At 35.7% G+C, this 27,478-nt stretch overlaps 1 protein-coding gene across 20 annotated transcripts in view; it reads right to left on the bottom strand.

Moving 5' to 3' along the window:
* Positions 1 to 765: 765 nt before the first annotated feature.
* KHDRBS2 (KH RNA binding domain containing, signal transduction associated 2) overlaps positions 766 to 27,478 on the bottom strand; it is a 634,276-nt gene continuing 607,563 nt past the window's right edge. For 5 of the 20 annotated variants that reach the window (XR_010586373.2, XR_010586369.2, XR_010586370.2 and 2 more), the window contains 7 exons: positions 26,905 to 27,068; positions 21,857 to 21,919; positions 14,650 to 14,678; positions 9,939 to 11,515; positions 7,516 to 7,586; positions 2,263 to 2,371; positions 766 to 995 (listed from right to left, as the gene is read on the bottom strand). The gene's annotated coding sequence lies outside the window, so the exon portion shown is untranslated. Of the gene's footprint in view, positions 996 to 2,262; positions 2,372 to 6,376; positions 6,467 to 7,515; positions 7,587 to 9,938; positions 11,516 to 14,649; positions 14,679 to 21,856; positions 21,920 to 26,904; positions 27,069 to 27,478 lie in introns of all 20 variants that reach the window. The other 15 variants (XR_012434458.1, XR_006697607.3, XR_012434451.1 and 12 more) reach the window with 10 other exon arrangements.

Genomic DNA, 27,478 nt, shown 5'->3' with positions numbered 1-27,478 from the left:
AAATAAGACTTCAGTGTCACTAGTCAGAAAAGATACGCAATTCAGCATTCACTTAATAGAAAGAGACATACCTTGTGTAGAAATGGCCCCAGTTTGAGAAAACACAACTTTTTAAAGAAAGATAAAGCCCTAGAAGTGATTGCAGGGAATTTACTAAGCTTTTTGGGCAAATGGGTTCTGCAGCATTAGGGCAGCACTGTTTTAGAGTTGTATATGTTTTGAACCTGAATGATCAATCATACTACTGAAAAACTATAATGTTATGAAGCTGAATTTTAAAGTGTAGAATACTTAATCTGTGAATAGAGATGAATGTGCTTGAAAATAAAGATGAAGTGAATAGTGAAAATTTACTTCTCTGCAAAGCTTTCTCTGATAAATTTCAAATTTCTTTGTAAGAGTCCACATTATTTTTACTTACTGTCAATGAAAATATATTTTACAGATCTTGCTTTGTCAAATATAATCTTGTAGTTGTTCTATATTCCTACACCTGAGTTAATGATTTCTCTCAAATAGTACTGTCAACCATTTACAGGTTTGTGGGTCAATACACATTTTAAAATGTCCAGTAGGAAATTTTTAAATTAATTTCTATCAATTCAAAGGGATAGCAAAACTATGTGCTGATATAATAGTCTATAAAATGACATGGTGACTGAAAAATTCAATTACTTTTACTGTTATTCTTGCCTCTTGAGTTAGTTAAGCTTTATATTAAGCTAATGAGAAATGAGACTAGTAGAAAGAAATACAAAAAAGTACATATTTTAAACCCTTCTTTATTATCCAGTTTTACAGATGTGTGATAAGGTTTGGTAACTGAAGACTATCGTTGGATCAAAGTTGACTTTGGGAGTGAGCCCATGAACATTTTTTGCAGGTAGAGCAAAAGTAAACGTGAATGGCTGCATTTTGGTGAAGGCCCCCAGCAGCAACCCCTGAAGGTTTTAATGTCTTCCATGGTGAACAGGATTGTATTTGGAGGAAAGTATCTGTAACCAAACGAGACACACATGGATTCAGAAAGGCTTCCTAGGAAACGTCTCACATGCAATCAAGCATTGTGTTATGGCAACAGTGAGTTGTATGCTTACAGAACAGAAATTCCCAAATGATGCCTGAAACAAGGAGGTGTAGAATAGCTACCAAAAATGTGAGGTTTCTTAGGGGTCTTCGGACACTGAGCCAGAGAAGAGAGTAGCCTGGAAACAGTGCCAACAGTTTTGAGCAGGGAACGGATTTCATCACATTGCCAAGGGAGGGGAGCTTGGGCTCTAGATATGGGGACATAAACTGTCCCAAAGATGACATTTTGGAGTTTGGTGCATATTTTTAATTCTGAATTGAATAGGGAACTGTTATATCAGGATTCTGCATACACTGTCCATTTGTCTCTTTGTATTCTGTGGTTTTTTAGACTCTTCAGTGAGAGGCAGGATTGCTTTGGAAACAAATTGCTTTGTCTCAGCCTGGGATTCTCAAGTAACACCTCTGTCTTTCTTTGAAGAATATCTGATCTTTTCCAAGGAAGTTAAATTTGATCCAAATTTTGGAAGTGGGAAGGAACATAAAGAAAGATAAAAGGGAGAGGCAACCATTTACTTAGAAGAGACACATCACTAAGTTTTTGGCATCAGGACCAGCAACACAATACTTATTCAGGACATGCCATCATTTTAAACAATCAGTTTATGAGTACCTCTTACATGCTAATATAATGTTAGATATTGGAGCTATAAAGACAAATAGGTTCCTTCTGCCCTAAGGAAACTTATATCTTTATAGGGGACACAGTTGAGTAAGCCAAAAAAAAAAAAAAAAAAAAAAAACAATACAGTGTGTTACATTTTCTGGTAAGTTTGCTGGAGGTACTTTGGGAGGGGGAATATCTAACCCACTTCAGGAGCAAGGGGAAAGGGTTAGAAAATATTTTCAAAGAAGTAGTGGCTGAAGTAAATCTATATATCAAATACGTCTTTGTGAGTGTTTGTCTAAAGGGCTATCTGTTGAATTGTGACAAGTAATTATAGCAGTGGTACTCAGAGATGAGTTAGTATTGTGTCTTGAATGTCCACCAGAGAATTCTGACTTGATAGAAATAGGAGGTCATTTAAATTTTTAAGCTGGGAGCAACAATAAGGCAGAAATTCTTCTAAAGCTTTCTGTCTGTAGATCAATCAGATGGAAAGGGGACTGGAGGTGGAGATGTAAGTTAGTTATTTTGTTAAACAACTTGACTGTGGGGCAATGGAAACCAACCTGAATCTAGGAGGGTGGTTATGGGGAAAACACAAATCGTCTGAATGTGAGTCTGGATTCTGAGTTTGTCTCCAGTGGCTTTTCCGTAGGAATGGTCATTTCATCCAAACTGGAGGAGAGAAGAAAACTATAAATCAATCAGCAAGAGCATCCAACTGATAACTGGTTCAAAGACTATCTGTGAAACTCTTTTGAGATGTAAATATAGATTTTGAAAGAGACATGAGAATAAACACAAACAGCAAAGAAGGTAAAAGTTGGTTCCTAGATGAAGGTACTGGTGTCCACTTACATGCCCTTTATCCTTTTGTTTAACATTGCTTCTGCTACTGTTTTTTCATCATTATGAAAATTTCTTAAAAGAAGATAGGAATGACTATGTGAAAGAATTGGCACCAAGTATTATGAATATGGCCAACAGAAACTTGTGGTCAAAATAAATTTTGATATACCTAAATGTTATTTGATACCAAATGATCTTTAGAAGAAAGTGATATGTGATACTTTAGAAGAAAGTCCTAGTATGAGAATTTAGCAAACTCAAAATAATTTATCATGATAAATATCAGTGCAGTAAAGGAGGAAGAAAACACTTAAGGAGCCTTTATACTTCATGCATTGTACTACGCGTTTTACTAGAATAAAAATACTTGATGAATTAGAATGTGCACAGATCATATTTTATTATCTTGGTTGAGAAGTTTAGTAGAATACATTAGTTCATCCTAACAAATAAGATTACAGCATAAACAATTTTGAAAAATAATTTAGAAATCTAAAAGTAAAAGTTCATATGAAATTTAAAACTTTTAGGTCATTGATTGTGAATGGCATATTCTTGATTATACATATTTTCTACCTTTGTTTATATGTAATTCTGTTGTTGCCTATGCTTTAGGTCAATCCCTATGAAAATGGTTAATTTTCATCGCTCTGTTGGTTGAAGCTACTTCTTCTGGCAGGGTCACTGCACATTTTCTCAGGGGTGGTTCACCTCAAATTCATTGCTGCCACAGGAAAATTAACAAAGCAGATATCCTACTGATCTCAGGTCACAATAATAGTTTTCCCATACATGAAGGGCAGTGTGCAATTACACAAATATAAATGAAAATTAATATTCTCTTTGTTTAAACATTCTAATTTATCTCTCAGTTATCTTTTTTGAAGTATTCATGTTTTGAGGTTAAAAAAAGAACTGAGTAAAAGCCTACTTATAACAAAATAAATTACCCTTTGATATCCAGTGCAGCAACCTAGTATTTGAGAAAAACAGAACTCCACAAAGGCTTAATATATTCAGAATTTGACAAAGTGTGACCCATTTGCAGAAGCAGAAAATACACCACAGGTATCTTAGTGTTTCTTATTTTTCTTCCAAAAGCAGATAAATCATATTTACCAGCCAAAGAAAAGAACTGTTTCCAAACTTACTTGTTTAGAGAAAAATAAGAGAAACAGGGGGGAAAAAATACAATAATTTTGACTCGGAAAGATACTCTCAAAATACGAAATGTGGAGGGCTTTAAAAGATCTCATAAGAATGGCAAAATATGGGAAGTATTTGATGAACTTATTTTAAAAATAATCATTGCTATAGATGCCTACAGGCCCTTTACACGCTGTGAGGATATTGAATGATTTATAGATGCCACATGTTCACACTGCCATTTTTTATAGGTAATTTCTAAGATTTTTGTCAGAAGTTTAAAATATACTGGAAAAAGAATAAACAACATTAAAATACAAACTCTGCAATCTGGCTTAGGTATTCTCCTAAGTGCTCATATTTATAATAGCACTTTTTCGATTTTTCTGCATGTGCCATTTTAATTTTTTCTCTTTTAAGAGAACATCAACTCCTTCAACATAGGGGAACTCTGTCTTGCACATCCCGCTGTGCCCAGTCCCTTGTACTGCACTTAACACATGATGTATCCACACGTTTGCCAAATATAAGAATGAGTAAACAAGCACCGGAGCCCAAGGGCAATTCTTTATGGAAAAGAGTATATCCTAATATATAGATTGAGATACCTTTATATTACTCAAGCATTGAAAATAGATCCATATGTTCACTGATTATGTTTCAGTCTTCCAGACGTCCTCTCAAAAAGGACTTACATAATACTCATTTATGTCATTTAAGTTTTATAAAGTACCAAAATAGCATGCCCTTGTAATTAACACTGTAATTAATATTTCCTTAAAAATTCTAAGTGGTGAACATTATGTTGATGAACTGGGACAATGACGGAGATGTCATTTCTTAACCACATTTTTGGAATTCACACTGAGCTATGCTTTAAGTCTAAGTCAGAGTTGGGACTAAAATTGTTTTTGTTTTTTATTTACTTCAATAAAAATTTAAAATGATATAGAAGGATTTAAAAAGGCTTTCAAAACTGCATTTAAAAATACAGTTCCTTTATTTGTTGACAATCACTCCCAGTGGCCTGGTCAGACAGATCGGATGTGGCTAGAATGACTTGTGTCCACAATGCTGCAGATCAAATTTAAAAAAAAAAAAAAAGTTGGAAATGGCTTTTGGAACTCTTGGAAACCACTTCCAGTCTAAAGCCACAAGGGCAGAAATAATCAATAATGGTAGCCATTTGGTTTCATTCACTTCTTTTAATGAACATGCCCACAACTCACTTAAAGCATTCTAACTGGACTGGGATGGATTTCAATTCTCTGGTGACTGACAAAAATAGAGCCTTTGACAAAACCTGTGGGGTTGCATTGCTCTCCACTCTTTCCCTGTCCTAATAGACAGTGGTGGTGTTTAACTCTGAAAATTGCCATCTTGGTAGCGACTGACAAACAGTTGATCTGTAACTATTAGCTAAATTCTCCGTGATTTTTTATTAAATTTATTTTAGGAAAGCATCTATAAACTGTAGAGCAGTTTCAAATATGTAAAATCTGTAAATGCAGGCATAAAGGTCTCAAGAAAAAATGGGCTCACAGCTGATTTAATCAGTGTATTAATATTCAGTAGGATAATTTCCATTTCTGTAGTCTCTGCTCTAGTTCAAGTAAGCATTAATTTGTATCTAATAAAGTGTCATTAATACTGTGGATACTTAAAAATTGCTTTTGATAAATGAACAACATCTGGCTTATTGCAGCAGCCTCTTAACTTGTCTTACTTTATTTAAGTTCCTTCCAATTATTATCTATTTTATAGCTAACTGCCAAAAAAAGAATTCTTCTTGTAATTTTCCACCATAGGTAATTTCTTGCTTACGAAACTAGTTTTCTTTTTTTAACAAAATCAAAATTCCTGTGCTTGAGATGAAATTTTCTCCATCAATTTTCCTAGGTTTTCATTTCTTACTATCTAATCTCATTAATTCATTGCATCAGCATTTTTCAAAAAGTACATTTTAATTTTTTGATGACTACTAAATATAGTCATCATTTTAAAAATGCAGTTTAAGAATTTCTGAAATAAGTATACCAGCCCACTGGTAAACAAAGACTAGAAGGTCTCTATGATTTCAGAAAATGCCCTTTTCTCATATCCAAGTCATTTCTCATATCCAAGTCGTTCTTGGGCAAGAATGGGAGAAGATGTGAAGATAAAAGGGAAGTGATGATTGGTCTGTCTCTTTGTCAGTTGCTTCTTTTTCTCCCTAATTTTAAAACCATTACGTCTGCACATGAGAGGATTTAGTGTTCAAAGGGATAATAAATCTTTTCAGAGGGAGTGGACAGTATAGTTACTGACCAAGTGTAAATTTACTTAAGTGCACATTTAGGGGCTTCTCAGGGGTTCTAGTATTATGGTTGCATATCACCCGAAATTGAATTTTGTCCTGCCCTAATGTTTCATGTAGCAAAGGGGGAAATGAAGATAAACTGAAATGAATGAATAAATCTAGGCTTTTTAATAATTATTTTTCTTCAACAAGATAATTCAACTTAAATCTCAAGGCCTGGAATAGAAAAAGTGTTCTTTACATACCTATGCTCCATGTTGAGGTTCCCATCACACAAACAAACTTTAAAAACTTGTCAAATAAAAATAATTATTAAAAAGCCTAGATTCATAGTTTCTAGGTCACTGGAGATTTATTATTGAAAATGATAACATCTTTTCATTTACCGTTCTAATTCATCAGTTACAACTTTCCACTTCATGGAGTCCCAGAGAATCTGAGTACATCTCTCAATCAGCTCTAGCATCAGGTATCAACTGTATTACAAGAAAACAATCCCAACAACAATTTCCAAGATCAAACATAGAAGAAAATTATAGTTAACTTTTTAACTTGTCTTCCTTTCTTATCCTATGCTGGGAAATATGTTTCCTACAATATTCCCCAGTTTCTTCCAAATTATGTTTTTAATGGATTCCTATACCTAAAATGAACTTTTTTTGTATGGTCAAATCATTCTGCTCAGAACTGCCATTATAACATTTTGAAAATGATTCTTTATTCATTTCATTTGCATGTTCAAGTGACATCTCTGCAAAATGAGAAACATCCTCTTTACATTCAAGAACCTCCATAATTTGATTTCTATTTACTGTATCAGTTTTTATTTACTAATCACTTCTAAAACTCTGAATTCTATGACTCCTGAACATAATTTATACTTATTAATTTGTCTCCCCATCTAGAGTTTAACCACCTTCTCTGTTCCTGAAATGCTCTCCTCTTCTCAACCTACTCATACTAGTCCTCATATCTTTATGGACTTTCCTTGATTCCTCAAATGGAGGCTATTTTCATTAACGAAATGTATATAGGACTTTCCATCTAATCTTGTGGCTCAATACGGCATGCAATTTTGTACTCAGCTCCCAGGGGACATTTGGCAATGTCTGGAGGCATTTTTGGTTGTCACAACTGGGGAGATGCTATTGGCATCTAATGGATAGAGGTCAGAGATGCTGCTAAATACTCCACAATATATAGGATGGCTCTCCACCATTAAGAAGTATCTGATTCAAAATGTCAATAGTGTTGCTGTTGAAAAATCCTAACCTAATTCAATCTTACACCTCTATTTCAAACCTGCCTATAATTTTACTTCTATATGTATGTGTTAATCATCTGTACTAGAATACAAGTCTTTGAAATACTAGGACCACATCTCATGCACAATTTTATTTCTTCAAAAGGCCTAGCACAAAGGCTGGTATATGTGTGGACACTCAAAAATGTTTAAAAAACCTATGTGACATAGAATATCTAGATCACCATTTATTGAATAAACATACAAGAAGAAAACACTTACCAAGAAAGCTCCATTATGTTCAACATACACTTTCTTTGATGACTTTGATAATTCAGTTGTCATTTGAGGATCTTTAAATAGTAAAAATCAATTAGCATTATTCTAGTAAAGAGAGAACTTATAGTTGAACATATATATTTATAGCTAATAAGCAGAAAAACAGATTATTTTATAAACTTCACTATATTTTTATAACAAATGAAAAGTTTCGAGTTTGAGGTTTGCAGAGCTAATATATCTATCTTTAATAGAGTTATCTTCTGCCTCTCCTATGTTAAATGTGTTGAGCAGTTGTTGTTGTCTTAATGTGCTACAAACAACTAATCCTTGCTTTATGAAGGTCTCTCAGCTGCTGTACAGTAGGTGCTGGTTAAATCAGCTCCAATTTGTTTGCATTCCTCTAAGTGGAGCATCTAGCTGTTAGGCAAAATAAAACATTAAATTATCTTGCCAATTTGCTATAAATATTTGAAAATGATTGCTATTGGAATACATAAACAGTTTTTTAAGTTCCCTTATGAAATGAGCTGATGCATTTTGGTTACTAATTAAATATCTATGTTTATAGAATGTCCTACAGTCTCCCATATATGGAAAAATGAATATAGCTTAGTGGCTGCCTGTTCTAGAGGACAATGTTCAAGCTATTTAGCTTGCCATTCAATATCTTCCCAAAGCTGTCCCCTACTTATCTTTTAGGCATATCTCTTTCATAAATATTCTGCTTCTGCTGAATTATTTTACTTATAATTTCTTGAATACATTTCTCACTTTCCACACCTCTAATATTTATGTCTTTTTCCCTCTTAAAATCTATAGAATGAGCATTTTTCTATCACAGATTGAGCTTTCTCTTTTTACCCTTCTCCCAATCCAAATTCCTCTTGAATTGCTGATCACTGTAACTCATCCATCTCACATGCTAACTCTTCCAAAATGGCCGCCCGTCATCTTTCAAACCATACTTCTGCTTTTGAAATGATAGTCCCTGTACTACTTAATTAAGCTATGCTGCCATGTTGTTGTCATTATATTTATGCATTTTTATTTTTCATTTTCCTCAGATGGTAAAGTCTTGGGGGTAGGGACCGTGATTTACAGACATCTTTGAATCACACTCAGCACCTAGTAGTACACTGTCCTGTACATAGTAATTGTTCATTATACAGTAGTTAAATAAACGTTGAATGAGTTATGATTTTGCATTAGAACTAGAAAATGGTGTGACAACCTGGTTATAAAACATAAAACAAAGTGTTTTTCTGATAGATATAATAACCAAATAATCAAACCATAATATATACAAATATAGTAACCAAAAGTGATGTGTGGACCTTGTTTGGATTTTGATTTGAACAAACTAACTGTAAATGGGTATTTGTGGCACAACTGGTGAAATGCATAATGATACTAAGAATCTATGGTATGAGAAAGGCATGCTCATTACGTCAAAATAGTTATCAGTTAGAGATGCACACTGAATAACTTTCAAATAACAAGTTTGATATTTGCTTTAAAATATTAGATAAATGTATGAGAAATAATTAAAAAAAACTTGGCAGCATTGGTCAAAATATTGATAATTATTGAAGCAGAGTAAAGAGTACATGGTATACATTATACTATACCTCTGTAGTTTAATGTAGGTCTAAATATTTCCATAAAAGGTTTAAATATACATAAAGGAAAATGCCATAGAATAATCTTTCAGTCATTCATATAGTAGGAAAGTAATTATTAAGTTATTTAAGACACTGACTATAAGAGATTCTATGATTTGAATACATTTTCATTTTACAGTGTGTAACCCAACACCTAAGACCAATTCAAATACAAAAACATTCCACTGGTTGCTTAATGTCCTACTCCCTTGTATACCACCCAAGGCTATTGAATGCTTAGTGAGTCTGGCTTTTCACTGTTCTCTAAGGACCTATCACTGTTACTCATAACTGTCTGGCTTAAGAAGGTTGGAGTCAACACAATAGATAGTTACTGACTGAAAAGGATTTACTCTTTTATCCTGAGAATGACCAACAGCCCTGTAAAAGGCAGAACACTTCTTTATCTTTATTAGCTGAACTGGATCCATTCATCTTCAACATCACAGAAGAAAAATGATGTGATGAAAACCTTTCTTGAATAGACATACCAGGGATCAGGTAAGAAATTTTGGACATGGCCAAGTAGCAAACAATAAAGAAAGATGGCATTCAAAGGCAGAAAACATATGAATTGGTGATTTGAACTTCAGACTTACAGTCTTTCAGTTTTGTCGCCACTTTCTTAGACAAACTCCTCTTTATTACTCCTTCCATTGATCTGAAGCCTCTAACCTTGGTTATCTGTTAGCATGCTCAAAACCACCCCCACAAAAGCATAAAACCTAAGTCATATTCTTGTGCATGCTATGGGAACACAACCTCCAAAGAAGTGCTCTGCCTTCTCAGTTTTCAATCACCATTAAGCTCTTCCCTCCATTGTCAGAGATGCACCTCCACTTTCCTATGGATTACTTAAATAACTTCTGTATTGGTCTCTTGTTTCCAGTATTTTCTCTCTGCAACACACATAATGGAATGCTTTTAGGTTAGGCTTCCTAAAATACAGCACTTAGCATGCCACTCTCATATTCAAAAGCTTCCACTGGCTCACCATTGCCTGTTAAATAAAGCACATTCCCGTTCACTCAGTATTTCAGACCTCACAAATCTGTCTAAAGTCTACACTCTAATCTTGACTTTCTTTAAGCAACTTGAAACTGTAAACCAACTGAACTAGTTGCAGGTCCCTGAAAATACTCTGTACTTTGGGGTCTCCATTCTTTCCTCCTGTTAGTTAAAGCATCTCTTTTTAAACATTTCCACTCAAGGTACCCTCCAATTCTTCATTTCATCATCCCTTAGCATGTAACCTTGTCAGAATTAGCCTCTTACTCTGTAAGAATCTATAGCTCTTCATGTGTATCTTTCTTAGAAATATCTCTCACTAGTATTATAATATGTTATGAGCTTCATTTCTCTGGTCAACCATAAGCGCTTTGAAAACACAACTGCTTTATTTCATCTTTGTATCTCTAGTCTCTGGCACAGTGGTCTGTACTTACAATATGTTTAATAGACATTGGTTAAAGGGCTGATAGAATATTAAAAGTTCTATGCAAAGATAGAGATAGAGGTCAAGCAGTGCTTTCACAAATTGAAACATCATGATATTTAAATTCTAGTTATGAAATAAATTATTGTCATTCAATTAGGGCAGTGCTGGAAATTGGATTAAGTACATTCTTTGTTTTTTCACCTTTAGTCCTCTCAATTCTATAATTTTAGAGATGAGGGAACTGAGATTTGGAGAGATGAGGTAGCTTGTTTGTATGCGGTCTGAGATTCCCTTTCTAATTATACTATTAACATGTCTATGGAGCTCCAGAGTTTTGATGACATACCACGAGGGACACCTCAAACTAAAACAGACAATAATCTCACTTCCCATTCCCTACTTCTGTAACAGAAAAATTTGTTTTCTTTGTTTTGTATAGTGAAATTTTATTTTTTATTTTTACCTTGAATACCTGGAAGATAGGACATTCACTTTTTTATTTGCCATTATATCCTCTATTACCTTTGTCTTATACCGGATAATTTTACATACTTAAATTATTTACTTGAATGTACTGAAATATATAACTCTTCACTTAATGTACTAAGAATGATTTTAAGGCCGGGCGCTGTAGCTCACACCTACAATCCCAGCACTTTTGGAGTCCAAGGTGGGGGGATTGCTTGAGCCCAGGAGTTCAAGACAAGCCTGGGCAACAAGGTGAAACTCTGTCTCTATATTTAAAAAAAATAAAGTTAGCCTGGCATGGTGGAGTATGCCTGTGGTCCCAGCTACTGGGGAGGCTGAGGTGGGAGGATGTCTTGAGCCTGGGAGGCAGAGGTTGCAGTGAGCTGAGATCACACCAATGTACTCCAGCCTGGGTGACAGACTGAGACTCCACCTCAAAAAAAAGAAGAAGAAATTTTAAATAAAAATTTAGGTTACATTTACTTCCACAAAGCAGACACATCATGAGCCTAGGCGCCTATTTAAATAATGCCATCGTGTTCCAACAAATATGTTCTAATCCACTTTTGGAACTGTTCTAAGAATCAATATATGTCTCATAAGAAAATACATTTTATTACTTTATAGTCTAAATTCCTACTTGTCCCAAATAGTTTTGGTTCTTTAAAGAAATGTTTTCCACCCTGAAAGGATAAAACCATTGTGAGAATACTTAAAATGTGATGTTAAAATCCAATGCCAAAAATGACATTTAAAAATTATTTTGGGAGATGCAAGGCTCACAAAGGCGGCCACTTAAAAGAGAGCTTGAGTGTGCAAATGCTGATATGTGTGCATGTGTACATATATATATTATGGTATGTACATATATTTTGATATGTATGTTCTGATATGTATATACATATACTGATATGTATATACATATGTACACACTGTATATTTTTATTTCCCTAGTTATAGCTTATATCAGAAATATCAAGCAAATTCTGTATATAAAAAAATTCAAAAAGATTCAAAATGAAAAATTTCTTCTGGGAATGAGAAAGAAAATTTTTTATGACAAAATTTAGCAACCTTTCATGTTAAAAACTCTCAATAAACTAGGTATTGAATGAACATACCTCAGAATAACAAGAGCCATCTATGATGAACCCACAACCAACATCATACAGAAGGGGCAAAAGCTGGAAGCATTCCCTTTGAAAACAGGCATAAGACAAGGATACACTCTCTCACCACTCTATTCAACACATTGGAAACCCTGGCCAAGCAATCAGGCAAGAGAAAGAAATAAAGGGCATCCGGCCGGGCGCGGTGGCTCAAGCCTGTAATCCCAGCACTTTGGGAGGCCGAGACGGGCGGATCACGAGGTCAGGAGATTGAGACCATCCTGGCTAACACGGTGAAACCCCCTCTCTACTAAAAAATACAAAAAACTAGCTGGGCTAGGTGGCGGGCGCCTGTAGTCCCAGCTACTTGGGAGGCTGAGGCAGGAGAATGGCGTGAACCCGGGAGGCGGAGCTTGCAGTGAGCTGAGATCAGGCCACTGCACTCCAGCCTGGGTGACACAGCGAGACTCCGTCTCAAAAAAAAAAAAAAAAAAAAAAAAAAGAAATATAGGGCATCCAAATAGGAAGAGAGGAAGTCAAACCATCCCTGTTTGCAGACAACATAATTCTACCTCTAGAAAACCCCATAACTTCAGCCCCAAATCTCCTTGATCTGAAAAACAACTTCAGCAAAGTTTCAGGATACAAAATCAATGTACAAAATTCAATTCCTATACACCCTAACAGCAGCTAAGCCAAGAGCCAAATCAATAACACAATCCCATTCATAATAGCCACACAAAAAATAAAATACCTAGGAATACAGCCTACTAGGGAGGTGAAAGATCTCTACAATGAGAATTACAAAACACTGCTCAAAGAAATCAGAGATAATGAAAAGAAATGAAAACATTCCATGCTCATGGATAGGAAGAATCAATATCATTAAGATGGTCATACTGCCAAAAGCAAATTACAGATTCAATGCTATTCCTATCAAACTACCAATGACATTCTTCACACGACTAGTAAAATTATTTTAATATTTATATGGAACCAAAAAAAAAAAAAAAAAAAAAAAAAACCAAATAGCCAAGGCAATCATAAGCAAAAAGAACAAAGCTGGAGGCATCATGTTACCTGACTTCAAACTATACTACAGGGATATAGTAACCAAAACAGCATGGTACTGGTATGAAAGCAGACACATAGACCAATGGCACAGCATAGAGAGACTAGAAATAAGGCCACACACCTACAGCCATCTATTCTGACAAAGCCAACAAAAACAAGCAATGGGGAAAGGACTCCCAATTCAAAAATGGTGCTGGGATAACTGGGTAGCCGTATCCCAGATGATTGAAACTGAATCCCTTTGTTACACCATATATATATATAAAATCAACTAACAATGGATGAAAGACTTAAATGTAAAACCTCAAATTATAAAAACCCTGGAAGACAACTTAGGCAATATCATTGTGGACACAGAAATTGGCAAACATTTCACGAAAAAGACCCTAAAAGCAATAGCAATAAAAGCAAAAATTGACAAATGGAATCTAATTAAACTTAAGAGTTTCTGTACAGCAAAAGAAACTATCAACAGAGTAAACACAATCTACAGAATGAGAGAAAGTATTTACAAACTGTGCATCTGACCAAGGTTTAATATCCAGAAATTACAAGGAACTTTAAGCAAATTTACAAGAAACAAAAACAACCCCATTAAAAAGTAGGCAAAAGACATGAACAGACATTTTCTAAAGAAGACATACATGTGGCCAACAAGCATATGAATAAAAGCTCAATATCACTAATCATTAGAGAAGTGCAAATCAAAATAATAATGAGATACCATCTCACACCAGTCAGGATGGCTATTACTAAAAAGTCAAAAAATAACAGGTGCTGGCAAGGTTGTGGAGAAAAGGGAATACTTATATACTACTTGTGGGAGTGTAAATTAGTTCAACCACTGTGGAAAGCAGTGTGGTGATTTCTCAAAGAGCTAAAAACAATTACTGTTTAACCTAACAATCTCAATACTGGGTGTATACTCAAAGGAATAAAAATTATTCTACCATGAAGACACATGCATGCCAACATTCTTTGTAGCACTATTCACAATAGCAAAGAACGGAATCAACCTAAATGCCCATCAATGAAAAACTGAATAAAGAAAATGTGGAACATATACACCATGGAATGCTACACAGCCATAAAAAAGATGAGATCATGTCCTATGAAGGAACATGGATGGAGTTGGAGGCCACCATACTTAGCAAACTAATGCAGAAACAAAATGAAATATCTCATGTTCTCACTTGTAAGTAGGAGCTAAATAATGAGAACACATGGACACATAGGATGGAAAAAACACACACTGGGGCCTATCAGAGGGTGGGGGATGGGAGAAGGAAGAGGATCAGGAAACATAACTATTGGCTACTAGGCTTAGCACCTGAGTGATAAAAAAAATCTGTACAACAAACCCTTGCAAGATGAGTTTACTTACATAAGAAACCTTGACATATGCACTTGAACCTAAAATAAAAATTAAAAAAAAATAAAACAACAAAAAAAATACTTTGGCAGCCAAAAAAACTATTTGAGTAGTTCTTGGAGCTTTGAAATAGCAGATGGATAACCTAAAGATATTTCAGGTTGGTATTTTCAAAGTGTTTCCCTCCTTGAATGCTATTCCTAAAAGATTTAACTGTGTGTGGAAGTTGGTGGAGAAGAAATTGGTAGTTAAATGTGTTGGTCAGATACAGCTCTGAAAGACCTATGGAGCATAATAACACATTAAAGGCTTAGAGACATTTGTCAAGAAAGAAATCTTTAACATCATGTTTCCAATACATTTGATAATGAATCACTTTTTCTTTTTTAACATGACCTTTAATAACATTCCCAATATCTACCTTAAGTAGAACCCTAATAGTTAGGCTGATGATTGTGATGGTGGTATGGCAGCATCACTTATATTCCTTTTAGTAAACACATATATTTTTGTTCCTTGAACAGTTTCCTGTGCTTGTATCCATGTTCTCATTTACCAGTTGTATAACTGTGGCAAGTTATTTAATATCTGAGTCTCAGTCCTTTTATTTGTAAAGTAAAGATAACCTAATACCTATTCATAAGGTTTTCAAAGGATTAAATGAGTCAGTCCATAGAAGGTACTTAGAGCTGTGTTCAATCACTCTATGGTGTGATCTTGGACAATTCCTGTGGCTCAGCTAGAAAACATTAATATTTCCACACAATGGCAATCTTTCCTTCTGACAGTTTTTAGTTATAGGAATGTTATGTAAATGGGCACACAATGCTATAAACAGAGGTATTGTTTTCTACAATGAACACTAAATAAGCTCCCAGAGTAACAAGTCTCTGAACACAGTTTGTTTCCAGATTCCTTGGCTCCCAGATCCAGAGGAGTAGGCGGATGCTTTCAGGGCCATATTTCACAGTGTATGTCTTTTCCTCCAAGGACAACTACTTTCTTTTCTTCTGTGTTGCTTTTCGTCAGTTAAAAAAATACACAAACATCATTATTTGGGGTATGCAAAAAAATAGCATTTGGTAATTATGGAGAGACATGTCAATACATGTTATTCATTTGTCCATTATTAAGAAAATGATTATTCTGGTTTCTTGAACTTATAAAGTTGTGAAGAACACAGCCTTTGTAATCTGGCTTTCACATATGTTTAGAAAAGTCCTTGAAGTTCCTCAGTTCCCATATCATCTTTACCTCCCAGAAAAACATATTTCACTCACCTATGTATGCAACCAGAAAAGTTTATTATATATTTGAGCTCTTTTGTATCTAACTTTTTATTAGGAAAGAACAAGCAGAAAACGAATACATATGCTACAATTTTATTTATTTATTTATTTATTTTTGAGAGTGAGTCTTGCTCAATCGCCCAAGCTGGAGTGCAGTGGCATGATCTCAGCTCACTGCAACCTCCTCCTCCGGGGTTCAAGTAATTCTCCCTTCTCAGCTTCCCAGGTAGTTGGGATTACAGGCACCCACTATCACGCCCGGCTAATTTTTGTATGTTTGTAGAGATGGGGTTTCACCATGTTGGCCAGACTGGTCTTGAACTCCTGACCTCAGGTGATCCACTCGCCGCAGCCTCCCAAAGTGCTGGAATTACAGGTGTGAGCCACTGTGCCCAGCCCATATGTTACAAATTTAAATATGCAATTGATCTTTATCATCTTTACAACCTTTACTCTTAAGATTCTGAGGATAAAATAAGATCAGTGAAAACTGATGGTGAAAGTATTTTCTATATGGTAAATCATTCTGAAAATATGTTTACTGAGAGCTATAATAACAAATTAGTGTGTGGGGATTTTCATATTTAGGTTTATAATATTACTTGTTTTATATTTCAAAGGAGGGACCAACCTTAGTCAGTATTTTCAAAAACAGATATCGACAAGTCAATAAAACATGATGTTTATGTAAGCTAATGTGTAATTCTCTATAATTATCTATAATTGTAGATAATTATATAACATGCTACAGAACTCCAATGTTTGTTAACCATTCCTCCCTGCCATAGATATGAATCCTGTTCAGTTATTAGTTGTGATGCACAGCATTAAAACATAGATTATAAGATGCACTTAGTTTCTATATTCTGAAATCAGATGCTTCTCATGATCAACATTCAAAAAATTGCTGATTATATTTTATACCAAAAGTTTTCATTTAATGTATGACATGTCTTGCAATCAACTTTGTTTCATAGTTAAAGAAGTAGAGGATATTGTACCATCATTTGTCCAGAGATCTTTTGTGGATATGTTGATATCACTCAATTAGCCTCCATGATCTTTTATGCATTCCAACTATTTATTTTTGCTATGAAGTACTTATTAACTCTTATTCTTATTCTACCTTAATCAGTAAATGCTATGATGTAGATGTCAAAGACTTCGCAATATTAGTTTTGGGTTTCAATGGCCAAATTATGAACTGTGAACAGTATCTTAGTAAAAAATAGGTGGAAGCAATGACCTAAGTCATAACATGCTTGGACCAGCCTTGCTCCCTTAAATAAAAGTAAAATAATAACAGCACTGATATCACAAAGGGGGCTTCTAATAAGGAAGAGAAAAATCATCTCAGATTCAGATCTTACATAAGTTGACCTAAAATCCTATTTTTTCTTTTATTTTAAATTTCTTTTAAGAAAGCAAAACCAAATTAATATAATAATATTATAAGATAAAATTTACACTAGCCCTCAATTATGCCATCTTGAGTTTTTATGAAACTAGGTGCCTTGCTAATTGCTTGAGATATTTTTATATTATTTCATTTTCTATTTTCTACCTATATTATTCCTGTGGGACAATACATGTGAGCTCAATATCCTAACGTCTTTGTTTAGATAAGGCTAGAATCCAACTTCAGATTGAGAAGAAAGAATGGATAGTAAAACCATCATCATGAAAACGAAAAGTATCCTAACCTTCCCCAGCCATTTGAAGTCCTCTATCACTGCATCATCATCATGAGCCTTTTCCACAGCTATTTTAATATGTTCAGATTGCCCATTCATTCAGAAAATATTTATTTCGCCCTGTGTGTCAGGTGCTGTGCTAGATTCCTGGAATTTAGAGATGAATACATGTTCTGCCTCCAAGGACAGCACCATATGAAGACAGACAAATAGTCAGACACTTTCAATAATATGTGGTGAAGCAATTATATAGAAAAGCTGTAGAAACAGAAAACAAGGCTGTCATTCTAACCATCCTGACTGGGGAGGGAAGGAGACAGTTTTATCTCAAAGAAGCCAATGTGTGGCCTGAGTAAAATAATATGAATAGAAATTGATCAAGTGGTAATATTTGTGTTTTTCCTCTTTACTGGATCTCAAATTTTGTAAGGTATCAGATGTAGTCGGGCCTTCCTACCTTATTTTCAGGCACTCTTCCTGAAGTAGTATCATTGATTCCTTTGACCTTCCATCTCTATGCTAAATATTTCCATCCCTATGCTAATTATTTCCGTCCAGATAGTATCTCCAGGGTATATTTTTTTCTTTCTTTCTTTCTTTCTTTCTTTTTTTTTTTTTTGAGACGGAGTCTCGCTCTGTCGCCCAGGCTGGAGTGCAGTGGCCGGATCTCAGCTCACTGCAAGCTCCGCCTCCCGGGTTTACGTCATTCTCCTGCCTCAGCCTCCCGAGTAGCTGGGACTACAGGCGCCCGCCACCTCGCCCGGCTAGTTTTTTTTTTTTTTTTTTTTTTTTTTTTTTTTTTTTGTATTTTTTAGTAGAGACGAGGTTTCACTGGGTTAGCCAGGATGGTCTCGATCTCCTGACCTCGTGATCCTCCCGTCTCGGCCTCCCAAAGTGCTGGGATTACAGGCTTGAGCCACCGCGCCCGGCCCAGGGTATATTTTTCTGAGTTTTTGTAGGTCATTTTGTGGTAAGGGGAAAAAAATACGACCACAAGGTGGCAGTAGCTTTACCGGGGGCTACTTTGCCAGTTTCTCTTGTGGAGGAAGTCCTTCACAGCGGGAGTCTGTCTAGTAGCTAAGGGTCAGGGTCAGCACTCAGAAAGGAAGGAACGCAAGGAAACTCCTAGGAGAGATGGGGCTTATGTGTCAAGGCAATGTTGCTCAGTGGCATGCTGAGGAGTCCGGGTCAAAGAGCTCCAAAGGGCAGCAGTGGCTTGGTTCTTTATAACCCATGAGATTTATCTACTGCTAGCAGCTGTGGGGTGAGGTTTTGTGGCATATGCAAAACAGTCAGATTTTAAATGGCTAAAAATCTGCTTATGTAGCCTATTTTAAAAATAAATGCGTGTGTAAACATTTGATTTGATCCCCTGGTGGGCTTTTGGGCTAGTGGGTGTCAGCCTATATTGAGGAAGTAACAACCTGGGGGCCAATACGCAGAGGCCATCTTTGGCTCATTTATATAACAGCTTCACATCTGTATAAATCAGTATAATCCAACGCCTATTTATTATCTCCACTGGGATGTCACATAAATATCATGAAATTAACCTAATTAAGATAGAACTGGTACTTCAACAATTTTTCTTTCTTAGTAAATAGAACTATTATCTAAGACTTGAGGCAGAAACTTCAGGATCATACACAGTTCCTCCATTTCCAATCCAAACCATCACGAAATTCTGTCATTTCTACTTCCTGCTTGTCTCTCATATCCAGTTATCGATAGCTGCATTACCAACACTCAAGACTAAGTTACATATGTTTCTTGTTTGGATTACTCTAATGTTCTGCTAGGTTGTCTTCTTATTTTACTCTTATCTCCTTTCCATAGGTTCTTCATACAGCAACCAGGGTTATCTTTTGAAACAGGTAGAGATCATGCTAGCTCTTTGCTTAGTACGTTGTAACAGTACCCTGTTCCACCCTGAGAATATCCAAATTAGAAAAACCCTGCATCGTCAGACCTGTAATTCTCCCTCCAAGTCCCAGCTGCTCATCAGTGTCCAGCTACAGGCTCAATGACTCGTGCATGCTCTTTTCCATAGCAGGGTCTCTGCACTGCTATTCTTTCTGCCTGCATTATGCAGCTCTTCCAACAATTTGAGTGACTGGTTCCTTTTCTACCTTCAGGTGTTGCTTAAATGTCATTTCCTCAGAGAGGCCTTATGTAACTGGCCTAAAATTTCCCTCAACCTCCCCACCTCTCATCCCCATTATTTTCTCTCCTGCTTTCCAGTTATTTCTGGCATAAAAATGATTTCGGTTTGTAACTGAAATATTATGTGTTTTGTTTATTGTTCCAAACTCTCTCTAGATTCTAGGCTTCATGCAAGCAGATACTTTGTCTGTCATGCCCTGTTTACTGCTTTTTTTAAAAAATGGTTTTTTTTTTCCTTTAATCAGATGTCTAGTACAGGGCTGGCACATAATAGAATCTAAATATTTGTTAATTTAAATATAAACATAAATTTGTAAAAGATAAATAAGTGAATAAGCACAGTCAGATGGGAAAGGTCTCTCTTTTTAAGGGTTAACGATGTTATTATCTTATGCCATACAGTCAAATATATGAAAAACTTAATGCCCCCTTTTTTAAAAAAAAATTAGGCCAAGAATTTAAACAACTATGGGGACTATGAACAACTCTTGAATGAACACATTTGAAAATCATAGAGTTAAATCAGTTAAAATTCCTTAGCAAGGCTGGGGGTACTAAAAAGTACATTGTGATACATTGTTCTCCAAATTTTTTAGACCAAAGAAGATAAAATAAGAGTAATTATCATCATTAAGTGTCTAGAAGGTGTATGAGGAAAGGTTTTCTAATGGGGGTAAGAATTAAAAAGAAAAACTTTATTAACAGGACATAACAATATCTGAGAATCCTGACTTTCTACTGTGCTGTTTTATATTTCTAAGGCATCTCTGGCTGTATTCCCTTTTCCTTCTTACTATTTCCAATGTGTACATTCTCTCTGTTTTCCTTGCTTAGACTTAATGGAAATTCAACCATTCTGTATTGGAAGTGAAGCTGTCTTAATTTGGAAATGGTGACAGAAATAATAATACAAATAATAAGAATATGATTGATAAACATGTATTGTTTCCTATGTGCTAGACATTATTCTAAGGGTTTTAGGTGCTGTAAGTGATTTAATGCTAAAACAAAGCCTATGACTTAGGGACAGGGGGAGCATTCCTTATTTGCAGTGCATGGGAGCAGAGGTGTTTTGGATTTCAATTTTTTTTTAGATTTTGTAATATTTGCTATAATAGATATTTGCTACATAATAAGATATCTCAGGGATGGAACCCAAGTCTAAACATGAAATTTATTTATGTTTTATGTACATTTTATATTCATAACCTGAAGGTAGTTTTATTTTCGTCTTGGGGATGCTGAATAAACTGTGTGTTTTGCACCTGCATTTTGACTGCAACTCGTCACATGAGCTCAGGTGTGAAATTTTCCTCTTGTGGCATTATATGGTGCCCAAAAGGTTTCAGATTTTGGAGAATTTTGGACTTGGGATTAGGTCTGCTCAACCTGAACTATTATGATATTCATTTTACAAATGAAAAAACAGAGGCAAAGTAAGATTACATATCTTGTCCAAAATCTCACAGCTGGAAAATTGTGGAACCAGGACTTGAAACCAAGCCTTCTGGCTCACAGTGCTTGTCATGAATCACCACAGTCAATACTTACTCCTGTAATTATGTTCCATTCCTGTTTAGTCATCAGAATTTTTTATTTAGGAGGAATAAGTGCATATGCTATAAGTACGTTCTAAAGATATCCAGATTGTACTGGTAAAGAAGTGGGAGGTTGTAACAGTAAATGTAGGAATGCCCAATTTGTTTTTTGCTATACTACTTGGAAATCATTAGCTTTTTAATTGTAATATTTATACATTTTATTGGTGGGTAGCACCAACAGTGGACAGCAGAGATTTTCTTGACTTCCCCTTTCCTTTCTCCAGGTAAAAACAAACTGAGAAGTCTGGGAGCCGCTTTCTAGGATAAGACAGATTATAAACCTATGAAATTTTGGAGTGGAGAGAAGAAAATTTGCTCTTTTGCTTTGCTCTGTTTCTAGTTCTCTCCTCTCTATGCTTTTTGTTCAGTAAAACTTAATATCTCATATAATTAATAATTGGAAAGAATTCTTCACTGTCATAGATACATTCATTCACCTTTTATTTATTTAACAAATATTTATGATACCTACTTCTGTTAGGCTCTGTGTCAGGCTTGGATCTGTAGTGGTGAGGCGAGTTCAGATGAAGAAAATCTGTGGTGAAAAAAAAGAAGAAAACATGAAACAAACACATATATATGCTCATATGTATGATGTGATTTTTGCATGTATTACTTATACATATACATGCATCCACTTTATATTTACTATATATTTTACATATTTATATATAATTTAAACTTATACACTTTATGTGCTTATTCTATACATATTTTACATGTATATATAGTTACAAATCATCACAAGTGCTATGAAGGAAACCAAGAGGTTATTTGACAGATAACAAATTATTAATGATGGGAACTACTAGAAAGGCAATAGGGAGTCCCTGGGAAGAGATAGGTTAGGGATATTACTTGATTCAAAGAAAAGTGGCAAAGGGGACTTGAACTCCCTGTGCTTCATAGCCTAGCTCCCAGAATCCCTGGTCTAGAATAAAGGAACCACTCAGAGCTGTGTCCTGTGTGGGTGACCAAAATGCCCATGGATGTAGCCACGGGCACAGAGTGAGCACATCAGTGTGTTCATTTTCAAGAAACAACATACCAGCACAGATTGGTGAAATCTAGAAGACATTTAGTTTACAAGCCTATGTTGTGAACATGCTGTGAGGAGATATAAAAGAAAAAGTACCTTTGACTGCAAAGCTTCTGAGTCTAATTGGGTAGAATAAACAGATGCATGAGAAATGACACCGGAGGCAATGGACCAAAATGTGCAAAGAGAGCTATTATAAATGGAATAAACAGAGCATGGCTGAGCTCATCCTTTTTAAAGGAAATGAGTTAGAGACATGGCATTTACTTAATTGATGGTGGAGTCAGTGAGAATATATTTAGATGGACACTGAAAATAAGGGCTTAAATTTAGGAAGACGAACACAGAGAGAGGATGCAATGTCTAGTGAAAAAGAATGTAAACAAGATAAGGAGTTGAAAAGCTTTGTCCTAAACTTGTTAAAGTGCTACTGTTCCTCTCAAGTGCCTGTTTACCTTATGTATCAATGTCGTTCAACAAAGATGTAACGACTTCTATGGACAGGGTATAAACACTAGGCATCTTCTAAAATAACAAGTCTGTTATATGTTCGTAAATATTTCTAGTTCTAAAAATATTTAAAAATAAAAATCTATTTGAAGATCCTAATACTAAAATTTGTCCAGCATGAGAGGCCTTGAAACTTTCAGTGTTGTTCAGAATCAGCTTAACAAATATTATTTGAATGATTTCTAGGTGTCAGGGAAGTTAGTGGACACTAGGAATGCAAAGATAAAACAGTCCTTCCTTTATGGAACTTCAAGTCTAATGTGAAACTGAGAACGAGAGAGAGAGAGAGAGAGAGAGAGAGAGAGAGAGGTAAACCATTTCATAAAACGCTCTATGGAGGCACAAATTGAAGCTACAAAGCAATGCTCCCCAGACAGTGACTGGGAGAGTTCAGAGAATACTCCTGCAAGGATAGTTACTTGGCTTAGAATTTATAACACAGCAAAAGAAAGTAAAATAAAAAAGATCATGTGGGGAAGAAGGAGCAGTGTAGTAGGATGGGTATACAGAAAAATGGTGAAAAAAATTATAAAATATTATTTTTAGAAACTCAGCAAGATTGCATGTTTCAACATTCAAAATTCAAAATAAATTTAACAAATTCATGGAACACACAACCCTAGTTTGGCAGCTTTGGATTAAGAATATATTTACAGGATTAATTTAAGCTTTTAAGATACGAATTTGCTTTGTGGCCCAAATTTCCTTCCTCAAAAAAAAAAAAAAAAAAAAAAAAAAAGCACAAGGAATAGAATTTTAGAATAAAATCTAACAGGTCCATACTTCAGTCCTGCTATTCTCCTATGTGGAAATAGATCTGGAGACCCTGTCATTCTTTGTGACTTACTAGAAAGGGCACTAACATTTGATAGACTAACCACCTATAAATCAATTCCTTGCAGTGAATTTGAGGGATATGGCCTGAAGAAGGTTAATAATCAAGTATAATTTCTTAGTGTCTTGTGACACTAATGTTAGCAGAAACACAGAAAAATACTTTATCTCTGCCAACATCTCAGGAATATGGTGCAGACTTGAGGGTAGAATCATCATTTAACTAAAGGAGGAGAGCTGTAAAGGGAACCATGATTGTTAGTGTTTATGAACCAGAAATCTCTGGAATCTTCATGATGGGTACAGGAGAGAGAAGAGCACTTCTGTTGTTTGCTCAAGAATCCAGTATGGGCAAGTGGCCTGTGTCAGACCTTGGGTCAATCAGGGTTCAGTTAGGAAAATAGGGTTCATTTGGAGTAAAGGACTATAAAGTTAAAGCAAGAAATGGGTAATGAAAGAGACAAGAAACCAATAGAGCAAAGGCTCACTTCTTGTCTGTTTCATTACCCATTTCTTCTCTGAGTTGCTCAACTCCGAAATTAGTAACAGGAGCAAGTTGTAGCTAACCCTAGGCTGGAGGGACACAGGACAGGACAAGGGGATGCTTCTATAACTAACACAGGAGCCTTGGATTACCTGCTGGGAACTGGAACTGTGGCAAACTTGGGTAGTGAGAGGCAGAGTGGGGAAAAGATACAGCTGCTGCTGGGGAAGGTGCAGGAGGCAAAGTTAATGTTGGGAAAATAACCTGACTTCTACCTTTTTCTCAATCTCATAGGCTCCTTCCAGGGTACTTATCCCCAAACCCCCACTGGCAGAAGCCAGTTGCAAGCTAGCTGAGACAGCTCTCTGGGAAAGGAAACCTTAGGGGTCAGATCTCCCTCCTGCTAACTGAGCCAGAGAAAGGGCAAAAGGTGGATTCAAAGGCAAACATGCCCAGAAACAACACAAAACCCATTAAGGAGAGTTTAAGTTACAGAAATCCCAGGACTATCCTGCGGAATAAGGTCTGTGTTCCAAAGACTAGGTTCTTAAAATGTTTAAATACACACACACACACACACACACACACACACACACGTATTTTTTGAGATGGAGTTTTGCACTCTGTTGCCCAGGCTGGAGAGCAGTGTTGCAAACTTGGCTCCCTGCAACCTCCACCTCCTAGTTCAAGTGATACTCCTGCCTCAGCCTCCCAAGTAGCTGGGATTACAGGCATGTGCCACCACATCTGGCTAATTTTTTGTATTTTTAGTAGAGACAGGGTTTCACCATGTTGGTCAGGCTGGTCTCGAACTCCTGACCTCAGGTGATCCACCTGCCTTGGTCTCCAAAAGTGTTGGGATTACAGGCGTGAGCCACCGTGCCTTGCCTAAGTACATATTTTTAAAACATATATTTTTTCTGCTTAATGTGACCAGAAGGTCAATGGGAAAAGGGAACGTGTCCACGCACAACCAAAAAATTACTTTAAATTTAATTAGAAATGCTCATCACAGAAGACAAACTGATTTGTTTTTCTCTAAAAGAAATTGCTATGTTAATATCCTGTTTTATAAAACTTAGCCTACATGTAAGATTTTTTATTTGTTGAAGTAATCCATTTCACACATCAGAAAATCCTTGAATTATCAAAGAAAGGCTTATTTGCCTAAATAACCATGTTGGCCTGACACTGAGATGTGGAGTTTGTTTGAAGTTTTTGTACATTTAGTGACCGGATGTATTTTGATAAACGCCATTGCCTCAAAGTCTTCAGTAGGAAGTTTGGGCACCATCTGTGTTTGTTTCTGTAGGAGCAGTAACTGCCTAGAGAGAAATCTGATGCTCGTTTCAGAGATGCAGTATAAACAAAATTCAAGATGATGTCTTTAACATAATTATTCCACCTTTCATTTACATAGTGCTTTATGCATTTCAGAGTGATTTGATGTGCTTTCATTTAACAGATCTTTACAAAACTTGTGGAAATTGAGTATGGGCTTCTGAGATATAAAAGCTCAACAAGGAAAATAACACTGAATTTAGGCAGTCTTTTAAGAGAAGATTGTAAAAACCATATAGCCTCGTATCTTGTTGCTACTAATAGAATATACTTATTGAGAACCTTCTCTGCCAGGCACTTTTTTGAGTGTATCATATATATTAACTCATTTCATCATCAGAAAAATCATATGAAGTTCTCATTTTAAGGATAAGAAGACAAAAAGACAGAGAAGTTAAGTGACAACTAATAACAGATTTGAGCCTAGACAGTCTAACAAAATACTGTGTCTCTTAAGCAGTGTCTTCTTTAAATATTTACTCAGCAAGTAACATCCCTAATTACAGAGACATATATTTATATTGGGTCTCTTTTTACTTCTAAAATGTGCATGTAACTCAGTGGTGTACTGGTAAACTGGCTTTCTGCAAAATAATTAAAAAGTCCAGATTTGTAACATTCCCCAATTTCTATGGTATAAGTAGACACACCAGGGTCTACTTCAAGCTACCAAAATGAAGTCATTGCAGTTTAGTTGAGAAGAGAAGCACATGTTTGGATCCTATGAGCTTATATGCGCCGGTGCCAGCACATTACTGACTGATTGAAATTACTGTTGTATTCAAGATGACGTATATACCATGCATGTGATGGTCCACTTTTGAAACATTCCTAAAACAGAAATTCATTTGATTTCCAGCTGTTTTATGCCACCCAGTATGAATTAAACTGTTTTAGATATGTTCTTATTCAATCATTGCTTACAAAGAATTATGTAATCATGTTTATTTTGGATTTGTTTTCCCTTGAGGAAAAACAGGCTTGTCTAGGGTGAAGCAATCACATAGCACCTGGAGAAAGGAATGGGGAAGCCGAAAAAGTGCAGCTACTCAAAAGATGGCCCATAGAGACAGTAGATTACAGGAATCCTGTCCTGTAACAACAGCTTCTGCCCAAGCTCCATCCTCCGGATCTTACCTGCCCCTTTCCTAATACCAAAATAAGAGGCTGTCATCATTATCAAAGTCATCTCACACTGAAAATGTTTTTACACATGGATGTCCACAGCTAAGCACTGTATGACGCCCTCGACTTTTACCCTTATTTTCAAAAGTAGAACCATGAAAATCAAAGCTTTCTGTCATCAACTCACCGTACTTTTTTCCCATCTGTGTTTTGTTTTCATTCTTTCTTCTTATTTTCACCCTACGAAACTGTTTCCAAAAGTATTGTAAAATTCCACTGGGAAAATATGAACATCTGACATCGTTTCCACAACAACAACCAAAAAGCAAAAGAACCCTGGCTTGACTGGTGCTGGGAAGACATAATGCAACATAAGAAAAAGAGCTTTTGTGATCTTTTTACTGTGCCTTTAAAGCTCCATTAACACCCCAAACCAAAACAGTGACAAAACAAATGTGTCCTAATAAAAAAATTGGTTAGTAGATAGAGCTTGGGAAAGCTTTAGAAGCCTTTCTCCTGATCATAGGCGGGTCTGGTGACTTCAGTGCTCCCTGTGGAAGGACTGGTCTGAGAAGAGTGGTTTACCAGCTGTTCTGGGCATAAACTTAGAAGGAGAACTCTCCCGTTGTTAATAAGGAACTCTCCTGCAACTCTCGTTTGCCTTTTCCACCTGTCTTTCCTTCCTTTCAGTCTTTTTCTTGGAAAGAAAAAACCTAAAAGTTTTCTCCTATAAGCTAATGATTGTGAGTCTTTGTCAGAAC

The sequence above is a fragment of the Macaca fascicularis genome, chromosome 4 (assembly GCF_037993035.2).
Source record: "Macaca fascicularis isolate 582-1 chromosome 4, T2T-MFA8v1.1".
NCBI lineage: Eukaryota > Metazoa > Chordata > Mammalia > Primates > Cercopithecidae > Macaca > Macaca fascicularis.
The sequence above is the reverse complement of the archived record's forward strand: the minus strand, read 5'-3'. Positions and strand labels throughout refer to the sequence as shown.